General features: G+C 37.5%; 1 protein-coding gene across 7 annotated transcripts in view; it reads right to left on the bottom strand.

The window, feature by feature from the left end:
- The window catches only part of TBL1X (transducin beta like 1 X-linked), a 202,474-nt gene that overhangs the window by 77,238 nt on the left and 113,081 nt on the right, over positions 1–12,155 (bottom strand). The gene's annotated exons all lie outside the window — the stretch shown is intronic.

Consider the following 12,155-nt stretch of genomic DNA (forward strand, 5'->3'; position numbering starts at 1 on the left):
TGCAATCTGTTCCTTATTCAAACCCCTATGAACGCCTGATGGCCAAAAGCAGAAATCCTGGGGTGTTCTGGCTGCCACTGGCGGGTGACCCCAGGAGGCTGCAGGCCACTTATGGAAAGGGAGAACTCCACCGTGGGGAGCTCAGCCACGGTTGGGCAGGTTGAGTACAGCACCGTGGCCCCTCTGGCGAGGTTTTGTGCTTCTTCCTGTATGGCCTACAAAGCCATTGGAACAAGTGGCATTACGGATTTGGGATTTTATGTTGCTTTTCATGATACTATTCCCATAGCCAATGGGAATAAAACTGACTTTGGGAAACCAAAAGTCAATCTGCAGAATTTTTTTTGTTGCACATCACTGCTAATAAGAAGACGCCTCAAAGTGAAATTAGCTCTGATCTAGGGGCAATACTCCAATACCTCTTTTTCCAGTGTTGTTGCCATAGATTGATATACAGCTGTATCTGACCAAAACTTATTCAACCATTCGGCTGTTGCACAAGGAGGGTAAGTTACACCTGACCGTCTTTCATCAGTATGGACTCTGGCTAATAGTCAAACATGCAGTAAACACTCGTTACCATGTGCAACAGCACAGTTCTCAGTATTTGGTGAAGATATTCGTATATAAAAGACATCTGAGCTACAAGCTACACGGTTACTTTCCGGAACCTGCATGCAAATTAGAAGTCATAGTTTAGCCTTTAACATAATCAAATACCCTTTAAACATGAGGGGACTAAGTTTATTTCAGTAGGTTCAACACTCAATTCCAACATTCCAAAAGATGGTGCACCATTAAGCACAGCACACAGAAACTCATTTTTCAATTGCTTCCCCCTCCCAAATCTTTACGCATTTGGAAATACTTCAACTGTTCTGCCAGTTCCAAGGGGAAAATTTTCAGTTGTCGTTTAACCTGACTTGGAAAAAAGATGCACCCTGTCATCCCTTCCTCAAGCCCTGGGGTGCTGCAAAATCCAGTCACATCTGCACTGCACACAGTAAGTAACCACATCTTGTTTTTAAGTCTTGACCACATCCTTTTACCTCCATTTCAGCTTGGTGGGCCTAATTTAAGTAGTGGTTTACTCATTAGATGAAAAAGCATTAAAACTGGCTGCAAAACCAATCAGGAATCAAGTCCCAGTGGCTATTTTGCCTTCAATGGGGTGATTTCCTTAGCTGCCAGATCAAAGGTATTGCAGATGGCACACACACAAACAGCAGAATTCAAACTTGAGGATTATAGACAATCAAATGCCGCTGATGAGCAAACCAAAACTAATAATTATAGGTTTTATAAAATGCATTGAAGTAAGGGGTTCATAAGAATTCTACTGATAGCCCAGTTCCTTTTTGCCCCCAGGTCTGTTTACTTAACATTTACTGTACCGATTGGGTAAAATACAAATGGGGATGGGGGGAGCATACCATTGACTGGTTTTATTCCTATACTGGACCAAAAAGCCTATTAATTATGTGAGATTACACACCATCCACAAGGAAATCACTGTTGTTTTCAACTGTTAAATTGAAACTACTAGCGGAAAAAAGTCACTGTGCTTTCAAAGCAATGACCAAATAATTTCATATATATTGCCTATGATCCAGAAGGAAAGGAGGTAATTTCAAAGGGCAAAATGTTAATTTTTATGTGCTATATTAGTTAAATACTCTACATGGTAATGAAAAGCTCTTCTGCATTGTTCAAAACAAAACTAAGAGCGGCTAAATTAATAGTATTAATATTACTATTAATATTACAGACACAGTATACAATACATAGTATACAATAACTTGTCATTGGTTTTAGGGTTTTTTATGCCCTAAAAAATGCATCAGATAGGCTCAGGTAACACAAAATACAACAGTAGGAAAATGTGATCACAGATGCATGAATTTATCTGTTTTATCAGTTCAGTTCTAGTTTAAAGCAGTTTAAATGAGCTTTGATAATGAAAGGCGACAGGACCAGATCAAATGGTGCAAGTGATTTGATTAGCTCCATGCTAACCATCACGGGAAGATTTAGTTTAGAACGGAGCGATCACGTCTGTTGTAAACAGCTCAGCATCTGCCTTCCAAGGTATAACACCTTCATAAGGGAGAGACTGAGATCTGCTGTCTTTGCACAGTTTTTAGCTAAATCCCCCGTTTCCAGCTTCTGGTATCTTCTCAAGACAAACAACTACAATAAAGAGAATGATGCAAGTTTCTAGAACACCAAGAAACCATTTGATGAATAAAATCTGCTGTGTAAACTCTAAATCTACTGAAAAGTATAATTAAAATTATGTAAACAGCCCCTGGGGCTGAGTTTAGTGGTCAACTAGAACAACTGGGACAACGCCACAGCAAAACCCATATACCTAAAATATTTCATCAACACATCAACTCCGGTAGTAATGAACATGCTGCAGCCCCAGAAATTTTTTTTTCCTCCATCCCTGTAATAACAAGGCCACTCCTATTTTGCTCTCTTGTTCAAAGGGACGTGCAATTCTTCCACTGCATAGCAACAACAGTTTAAATCCATACAAATGCAATCTCATTTGTCTCCCAATATGTTTGTGCCAAAATTTTAGGATGCAAAACATAATATAATGATGCAGATCATCACCTAGCAATAAGTCCTCAATATTCGCTCTACTGTGAAATCCTAACCCAAAACAGACTTCAGAGTCAAGAGAAGCACATATGCAAAGAGGGTAACCTTCAAAAAACCTCCAGCAATGTTAAGATACTCTTTACTCACAAAGCTGTATGCAAGGTGAGAACACACACTGATTACAGGACGGGCAACCACGTAAAAGGAGAGAGCTCTCAGAGATATGGCACCATGAAAGCTTTGGGGAATGACTGAAATAAGCACTGCAAGAGAAATGGCAATTCTATGTAAGGACATTTTGTAAATTCTCAAAATATTGACATGGGTGGAGAAGTTAATATAAAGGAAAGAAAGATGGTTAGTTTCTAGGGAAAAAAAAAAGGAAAACAGTTGGCAAATTTGTATTTATACCTACCACAAACCTGGTAATAGGCAATAACAACAGGCTTAATCTACCTCAGAGATATACCAAGTTTTTCCGTCATTTTTTAGATTTTGGTTGCACTAGCCAACCAAGCAACTATGGAGTGGAGAAACTCAAAGGATTCCTAGGCTCCAGCCTCCCCACTGGGATTATCAGACCATTCTTTCCTACTCCCAACCTCCTTGACCTTCTACTGATCCCCTTCCCCATGCCCTGGAGCACAGACTTCAGATCCATGTCACCACAGATAGCTTTGCTGTCTTGACTTTTGCTGCTCTGGCCTTGGGTTATTTTATTTAAAACAGATACTGTATTTGTTACTTTTTTTTTAATGATCTTTGCATAATTTTAGACATCTACTTATGGGGAGAATTTTCACTCTTTGAGCTTGCAAGGACTGTATATATTAACGGGCTTCGAAAACATTATCTAATTAGGATGAATTAAAAATATTTGGGCTTACTCTTGAGCAGATAATTTGCAAGGATCTATCAGTATCTAGAGAGAAATCAAATGCATACATAAAAAAGGAAACCAGCCGCTCCAGTTTACTATTAAATAGAGATTTATCAACTCAAATTAAAACAGAATCATCCCACTATGATAAATGGTTTGACATAAAGCTAGAGTTGTTTAAAAGAAGGAAACAAACAAAAATATTGGAATGATACCGTATAATCTGGAAAGGTTTGAAGCAATGTTTTGGGAAAACATGGCTGGAAAGACCTCCTGGCATATCAGATACCAAGTTTAGCCTTAGTCATATTTTATCACAGCTGAACTTCTGGCTCAAAAAATAAAGAATGTGCAAAAAAACCATGAAACTGGCAGTGTAAAATGAGGTTATTGTGCTAAAACCTAAAGTAATATGTTTTTAAAACATGGGATTAATTTACATTTGAGGTCAAATTTTGAAGCAAATTACCAAAGATATTTAATATCTGTATTCATGGAATGGAATCACATAAGGAACAAGGAGATATGGTTTCATTTAAGGCCAAATTACAATGTTTATTCAAAAAGGTGCACTACACCCTTCTTTTGTGCCAGTAAAAGGACCATTGTTTTTGCATGATGATGTTCAATTTTTAATATAGAGGAAAAGACTCATCTCAATGTCAAAACTTATTCATGTCAAAATTTTTTTGGAACAAAGTTCATAACTTGAAAGCTCAAAGGACAAATAAGCATATTTTCTGCATTCAATTTCTCTAAAGGCATAAGAAGATATTCTAATATTAAGCAAGTCTTTAACATTGAACTTACTAATAATAAAACCCAAGAAAAGACAAGTGATGCAAATGAAAAACAATTGCTCACCAACAACCAACCGATGCCCAGCCACTCCGCAAGCAGCAGCTGGTGCCCTTGGATCAACTCTCCCCAGGTTATACACTGAGCATGACACCATATGGTATGGAATGTCCCTTTGGTTGGTTGGGGTCAGCTGTCCCAGCTGTGTCCCCTCCCAGCTTCTTGTGCACCCCCAGCCTCCTCACTAGTGGGGCGGTGTGAGGAGCAGAAAAGTCTTTCATTCAGCATAAGCACTGCTCAGCAACGACAAAAACATCAGTGTGTTATCAACATTATTCTCATCCTAAATCCAAAACACAGCACTCTACCAGCTACTAGGAAGAAAATTACCTCTACCCCAGCTGAAACCAGGACAAGTATAAATAGTTCAGCATAAAAATAAAAGTATAATTTAATTTACAGGCCAGTTCCAGTTCCATATGGGAATAAGGTACGTGATGTAGCTAATCTGTTAAGGAGGCTCTCGACCAGTAACCTACAGGGAAGCTTTAATTGTTGGGTTTTTACCTAGTATCTTTCACTAAGCTAACCTCAGGTTTTGCTTGGCACCTCATATTTCAATCAAGAAAGAAAATGCCTAGCCAGTCTCAGACTCACTGGAATCAGTAAGAAAGGCGCAAGTGGCCTCAGACCAGCTATTACTAATAAGGATGAGTATAGATAACCATACTCTTCAAAACATGGTATTGTTGCCTCTTTTTTTTAATGAGCAATTCTCTGAGTCAGACTGGCATCTTTTCTGTGTTGTGGAGGATGAAAATATCTTATGCTTTTAAAATTAGTTTTACAATATTGAATGTAATCATTCTTCAAACATAGAAACTAAAAAAAAAATTTTTTTCTTTTTTTTCCGTTTTCTATCAAAGAATGTAAAAATGATTGAGGTGAATCATTATATCCAGAGTCCTTGATTATGGGAGGAACCAAGCAGGGACTAGAGAGAAATTATTGTACATTTCTTCGATCAGAGATACACAATCATGCTATAGAAGGCGGCTCATATGATTGATCATTCTGTTTATTAGGACTGGAAGCAGGCTAGATAAAAGGGAAATTCATTTGTGCATGCATCAGTTGAACTAAGCTTATTTAAACTGATTTAAATTGATGATAAACACAGTTCATGTTACAGAGATTTGGGATGCTTGATAATGTATGTTGCAGCTCACAGAGTAACCGATAAAAAAAAACATTAACCATCTCAGATATAACAAAAATTACAAAAACACTTTGTTTTATTACAACGGATGCATTGTTTGAAAGAGTGCCTTTCCTCTTCCCCATATATTTTCTGAGTAGGTAACAGCCACATTAGCCCAGTCTCCCGAACCATTTATTAAGAGACGATACAGCACTTTACAACCCTGGGAAGCCATCTCACGTGTGAAGGTCTGAACGCAATATGGATTATTCAAAGGGAATGGGCTTTGCCCGAGTCAATACAAAGACTATTTTGAGACATACTGCACAAATGGTTGCACTGATGTAAAACTGGGTGCGCTGCAGTTGTTTGCCTCTGCTCCTTAACTGGAGTTTACTGTCCCTCACAGCTGAACCAGAGCAAGAGACTCCCCGGTCTCTCTTTGCCTGTTTTAAAGCTAGAGCATCCCAGTACGTTTTAACAGACTTCAGCAAGAGCTGGCTGGAAACAGACTTTGCACTGAGAAAGTCAGGGACACTCAGGTGCATTGCTCTTTCAGTTCAGGTGCAGGCTCTGTAATAGCTTAAATCATCACAGCTTTTTCTGCGGCAATTCTTCACTCTCCAACTTTACTATTGCAACAACTTTACTATGTCGGTGTAATCACATTTATGAAAGAGAAGCTTGGGCCAAGGTACTCCATTACAAAGCCAACTGTGAACCTGTTACGTTGGTGTATAAGTGAAAATGTAGTATGAGTGATGACGTGCTTGTAATTCCACTTTGATTAATTATACCTGAAATCTCACCAGTTCACACTGAAGAACTACATCTTTACTCTCACTGCTATAGGTAAGTAAACTTCTGAGAAAAAATAATTTAATTTCTTTTCACTTCCAGCATTCAGAGTGAAGATTAGACAGCAAGATACCATGTGAAAATGCTCACAGCCTGCCTGAAGAGGGAAATTCTTCTGAAATTAACTGATGTTAATCTGTATATTGGGCACAAATCTTTATCATGTACTATCTACATAATAGTATGATTACTCATAAATTGTATTTGTGTTCCATTAAATCAAAGCCGTTCAGGAAGGAACAGCTCTTACAAATACGTAAATAGTGATACAGATCCTATATATCTCCAAAGCTTAATTTATAGAGAAACAACTTACTGAAAGAATAATTACATTACGTGTCATGTTTCTGTGTGGGACGACTGCATGAGATGTTCAGGTACCTAGGAGTATGTTTAACTAGTCTGCCTGTAGTAATTCCATTTCTATAGAAAAATATGACAAAATAACTCAGTTAAAACAAAAGCTTCAAGTGACCCAACCTTTAAAAAACAGAAAATCCTGTTCTTCAGAGGAAAACTGTCTTAATTCTGTTTGGGAAGCAGCAGATTTACTGCACATACACAGTCCCTTGTTATAGGTAGTTTGCAGAAGACACGATGTCTCTGGAATGTGCTACACACACAGTGTTTGTATGGTACACACAGAAGGACATACCTGAGTTTTCCAAGAGTGCCACAGCCTATGCTGAATTCACTGACCTGGGCAAATTTCCACAGTTCTGCCCAGACAGGTTAAGCAGACTTCAGACAGATGAAGAAGAACCATTTGCCCACGTGAAGTCTCTGCTGAGCAAACTCATAGGAGCAGTTTCAGGCAACTCAGAGCTCCACTCTCACCCACTCTGTGGCAGGGTGGCATGCTCATAGAGTATGTACCTTTTGCTTAATCTGGCACTCCAGCTAAGATAAATATACACTTACTAACAATTACAAAAAAAAATTGTCTTTCTCCACTCTGTGTATCTATTACTAGTGCTTTCAAGTGACTGGCACAGCGAATGTGATATCCTAATGTGCTCTACAAATCAAAGGACACAGAGTACAGGATTGTCACAGCCCAGTCCAAAAAGGTCCAAATTATGCCTTAAATAATCACCAGCTTAGTTTAAAAATCAAAGGACAATGCATTTTACCATCTTATTTTGGAATGCTAGCATCCTCAAGCCTCTCTTCACTATCACTGAAAACCCTTCTTGTAACCTAAGCTGTGTTAAAGAAAAAAGATTTTTTAAAAAGAAAACAAACAAAAAAGAGCAGTAATCTTATTCTACTAGCAGCAGTTTAAAATGCTACCATATAAAAGGAAGGCTCAAAGCAAGTATCTCAGAAGTTGGCCAAGACTGGAATAGTAGTTTCCTCATCTCTCCAGCGCAATGCAAAGGCATAAAAATTGTTACCTAATAAACAAGTTCATGCTCTAGCTAGATATACTGTCTTCCGACTTGGCTCAAAGGTCAAAAAGTACTGATTAAGTAATATTTCATGAATAAAGCCAGAGTTCAGTTAACTATGACTCACCAAGTTGTAAGAGAAGTATAAGGGAATGCATAAATAAGACTCTGCTTTAGCCTTGAAACAGCTGCAAATTTAAAGAATGTTTATTTTTATGTTATTTTAAAATACGCCTATTTTAAAAAATATTATGCCAACAGTTCACTATTTTTCAGTGAATAAACACAATGCCATGTGACTTTTAAGAATAACCACACACTATGAATAATGAATGCTGAGCAGTCAAAGGGAATAGTTCATGTATAGGCCCACAGGTGCCGTATTATTTGTTGACAATACTTGAAAAACAATTTTAGAAATCAAAATCAATACAGTTTAGTAACTAAAACCAAGAATTATATATTAGAGAACATTGTTTAAAAGTACTTTGGTTTTTCTAGTTCATAAATCTAACTGACTAACAAAATGATTCGGTGGGATCCAGTGCCAACAGCATCTGTTGTTACCATAAAGCTTCTCTCCCTGCCTGTGCAATACCATTGATAAAGTTCTAAATAAATGAAACCAAACCATTAAAAATCACTAATTGTAAAAAAAGTATAAAAGTTGTAAAGGACCGAGTATGCACGGGTATATTCTAATACTTTTCAAGCTCATGCACTTGCAAGCCAACTCTTTGATGACAGTTTCTTTTACTTTCCTTGTACAAAATGCAATGTTGTTCTTATGTAAAAAGATGACACGCATTTCATCAAAATCAACCATCTTAATGCTGACCCATATACAATGAAACATTCTTCTCAATCACACCAAATGAATGCTTCTGCAATGTTTTTGAAAAATACTGTTCTGGAAATATTTTTCAAAAAGAATATTGAATATTTTCTTATGTCAATCTGTGCCTGTGCACTTGCACCAAAAATAGTCACAACTTGCACCATCACATTTCATTTGTGACATTCTCAAACTACACCCAATTCCAAGCTCCTTGAACAACAGAAACCTGTTCAGTGTATCAGCTGATACGTTTGAAATATCTTCAACTTACATCCTATCCATCTTGTTCTTAAATTCAAAGTAACTAATTCATACAATAAACATCAATGTAATAAAGGGTGATCTGTTTCTTCCTAGGTATCATGTGCACACTCCTACTGTTTCTAACGAACTCCCGCAGTTCTCCATGTTCTCGCATCTAATTTTGCCTCATTTCTCTGTCTCATCTTGCTTTTTACACTCTAAGGTTTTCTAGACAAGATATTACTATTCTCTATGCATTCATACAACATACCACACATGATGTTGATACAGTCCGCCTCTTCTCATTGTCACCTCCATCATATCAATAATAAACAATGATAACAGCAAGAATCCATGGGATGAAATGAACATGCTCATATTTTGTGAAAACTTATTTTTATTAGTCTTGATAGTAATTTTGACCATGATTTTCAAAAGCCACTACTAACTCAGGAAATTATTTTGGTGCCTACCTAGTAGAAAGTACTAAAGTGGTCTGACACTCATCATGCAAAAATTGTTGCCCGAGCTTGGGCAACTAAACTAGTAAAAAACAGGACGGAAGAAACTTCCGTGGTCCATTCCCAGGCACAAGGGAAGATCCACTAAAAATGACTTCTAACTTTGTAAAATCTTAATGTTTTTCTCTGTTTTCGGGTTTCCTCATAATGGTTCAGATAAGCAATCGTTAACAGAACCATCCAAGCAGATCTGCACTGCTGATCCTAATAACTCCAAAATCAGAATTTCTAGCAAGTTATATTAAATTTTCCTAGAGCTTCTTTATTCGAAACATGACATTTTCTCCTGTATTGGCTCTGTCCTCACTATAGAATGGTGATAAACATTCCCTAGCGGAAAAGTCCCAGTGTTACTATGAGATGGAAAAGTGCTAAAGCATGTACCATCATTCCTCCTTACAAAATCTCTGGCTAGCCTAAGACCAGCTGCACATTTCAGAAGGAAGAACGTGAAAGAGATCCTGGAGATCTACCTGATCTTCAGAGCGACAGAAAGTAAAAAGACTGATGATCAATAACTGGCTATGTATCTGGTGAAAAGTTGAGAGGTTTTGGCCTTTGGGACAGCAACTCACATCCATGGCAAAACCAAGCTGTATTCAGGGAATAAGCTTCATCTCACTGGCATGCGGTTACTCTCTTTGGATAAGGGTGAACTAGGGCTGGCAAAAAGCTTCTAAAGTAAACTGGGAGGTTACAGAAACAGAGGTGGTACAAACTCAACTTTCCATATGGACACCTGAGTGGAGGCAGGAATCAGAGACTAAGGAAGCAGTTAAGAGTAGCTGTAAACTCTTGTTTACAAGGAAGTAATTTGTATAGTTGCTATTGATTTAAACTGTTTGGGAGGTCTCCACAATTAAAACATTAAAATCGTAATTTCTGACTTTTCAGGGAAACCTGTTATTAAACACAGTAAGGGAAATAGAAGATGATACTCAACATTATTGGCACTGTTATCTCTCAGAAGTATTGATAAGCCAGGGGCACAGGATCTTGAATGCATAGAGATAATATGCTAGCAGATCCCAGGAGGATATACTGTTGGTAATGTGAGATAAGGCAAACCACCAAACCGTATCAGAGCGCGAGGTGATCTGCTCCTTAAGTTGTAAAACATAAAAAGTACTATGAGGGACGTCCATCTGAAAGAAGTAAGATAGAAATACCGTGCAGACAGTAGTAACACATAAGGCACTCCTAAGTTTTTCTTTTTCTAATACCAAAAGAATAACTATACTTTGGACCTGCGTATTCAATATGTAAAGTTTAGTTAATCACCAGAATGGAAGTTCATTGGCCCACTCAACCAAAGGAAAATTATGGACTTGGGAGAAACCAAAGATGAAAGTGTGGAACGACTCTCTCTACCCTACTGCCACCAGGGACCACAGGCCACTATTAAAAAGGCCAAAAAAGGCAACCTGTGACAAAAAAACCCCACACTAATTCTGGGTTAAGGCTGTAATTAGATTGAAATATACATTTCACATAAAAACCCCAACCCTCAGCTAGAAATTAATTTAAATAGGAAATTTTGGGCTAAAGAAAACAGACAAGAAAGCAGAGGGCCTCCAACTTCTGATTCATGCTTAAAAGAATACAAATACGCTATGCACAAAAACCTCAAACCAACAAAAACGTTCTTGTCTGTAAGTAGAAAAAAAGCAATTTTACAGATAAGGAGGCCATTAATAACCAAAATGAATGTTAAAAGACAACTTTAAATTAGCACACCCAGATAATTTGTGCCTTAGAGTCCTGAAAGTGTTTGCGAGAGTATCATTTCAATGATGCTAATTTTCAATACATTCTGTAACACCAAAGAAATTCAGTGAGACTGCTAGCATTTTCTGCTAATATTTGAAGATGGTAAGCGGTATGATCTCAGTAATTATAGAGCTCTAAGCCACTATTAATCCCAGGCAAAATAACCAGCCAATTGATAAAGGATAAATTCACTGGCAAGTGACACGAATAAAACTGATGCCAGTCAACACCATTTTATAGAAACTTGGTCAGTAAAACACAAACCTTTGATTTAGTCATCTTATAAAAGTTACAAATTGTGGTCAATATAAGTTACTCCATAGATGAAGTACACAGACTTCTGAATGACATTTAGCTTACAGCCACACAACATTCAGAGTAAGAAATTATTATCAGTATCATCAAATGTGATTAAGATGGAGATATAAAATAGTAGTTGTTAACAGGAAATAATAATTGAAGAAGAGTGCTCTACCTTACCCCAATAAAATCATTTGGTACTATCTCAACATTATCTAGGCATACCATCAATGATACAGAAGTAAATATTGTTGATAGCTGCTATGGCACAAAAGTTTTCAGATTGGTTAATAAAAGTAGCAGAGTGGTTATTGAGAGTCATATGGATTGCTTTGTACAACGGCGACAGTGTATTACGGCCAATTAGACCCATGTAGCAAGAAAGAACATGTAGGTAATACCCAGACAACGGTGCATGGAAACCGAGGACTTAAAAAAAACCCAACCAACGAACCAATCTTCATGGCACAGAAACAATTCAATGCAAATGCCAGTGAAACCTTATGACAAAAAGGAGTAATGACCCCCTCCCCACTTATAAATGCATAAGACCAGAGATACTATTTTCATTCACAGCATTAGTGATACCAGAATAATGACTACAGCTGTATAGCCCCTGTATTGTTTTCCCAAGATGGCAATGATCTTGGTTGTTCTTGATGTTTTCTCCATAATTCACCAAAAAAAGGGGAAGAATTCTGTACCTCCTTAAGACGTTAACCAGAATGCCCCACATGCTGTTATT

The sequence above is a fragment of the Larus michahellis genome, chromosome 1, assembly GCF_964199755.1.
Source record: "Larus michahellis chromosome 1, bLarMic1.1, whole genome shotgun sequence".
Taxonomy (NCBI): Eukaryota; Metazoa; Chordata; class Aves; order Charadriiformes; family Laridae; genus Larus; species Larus michahellis.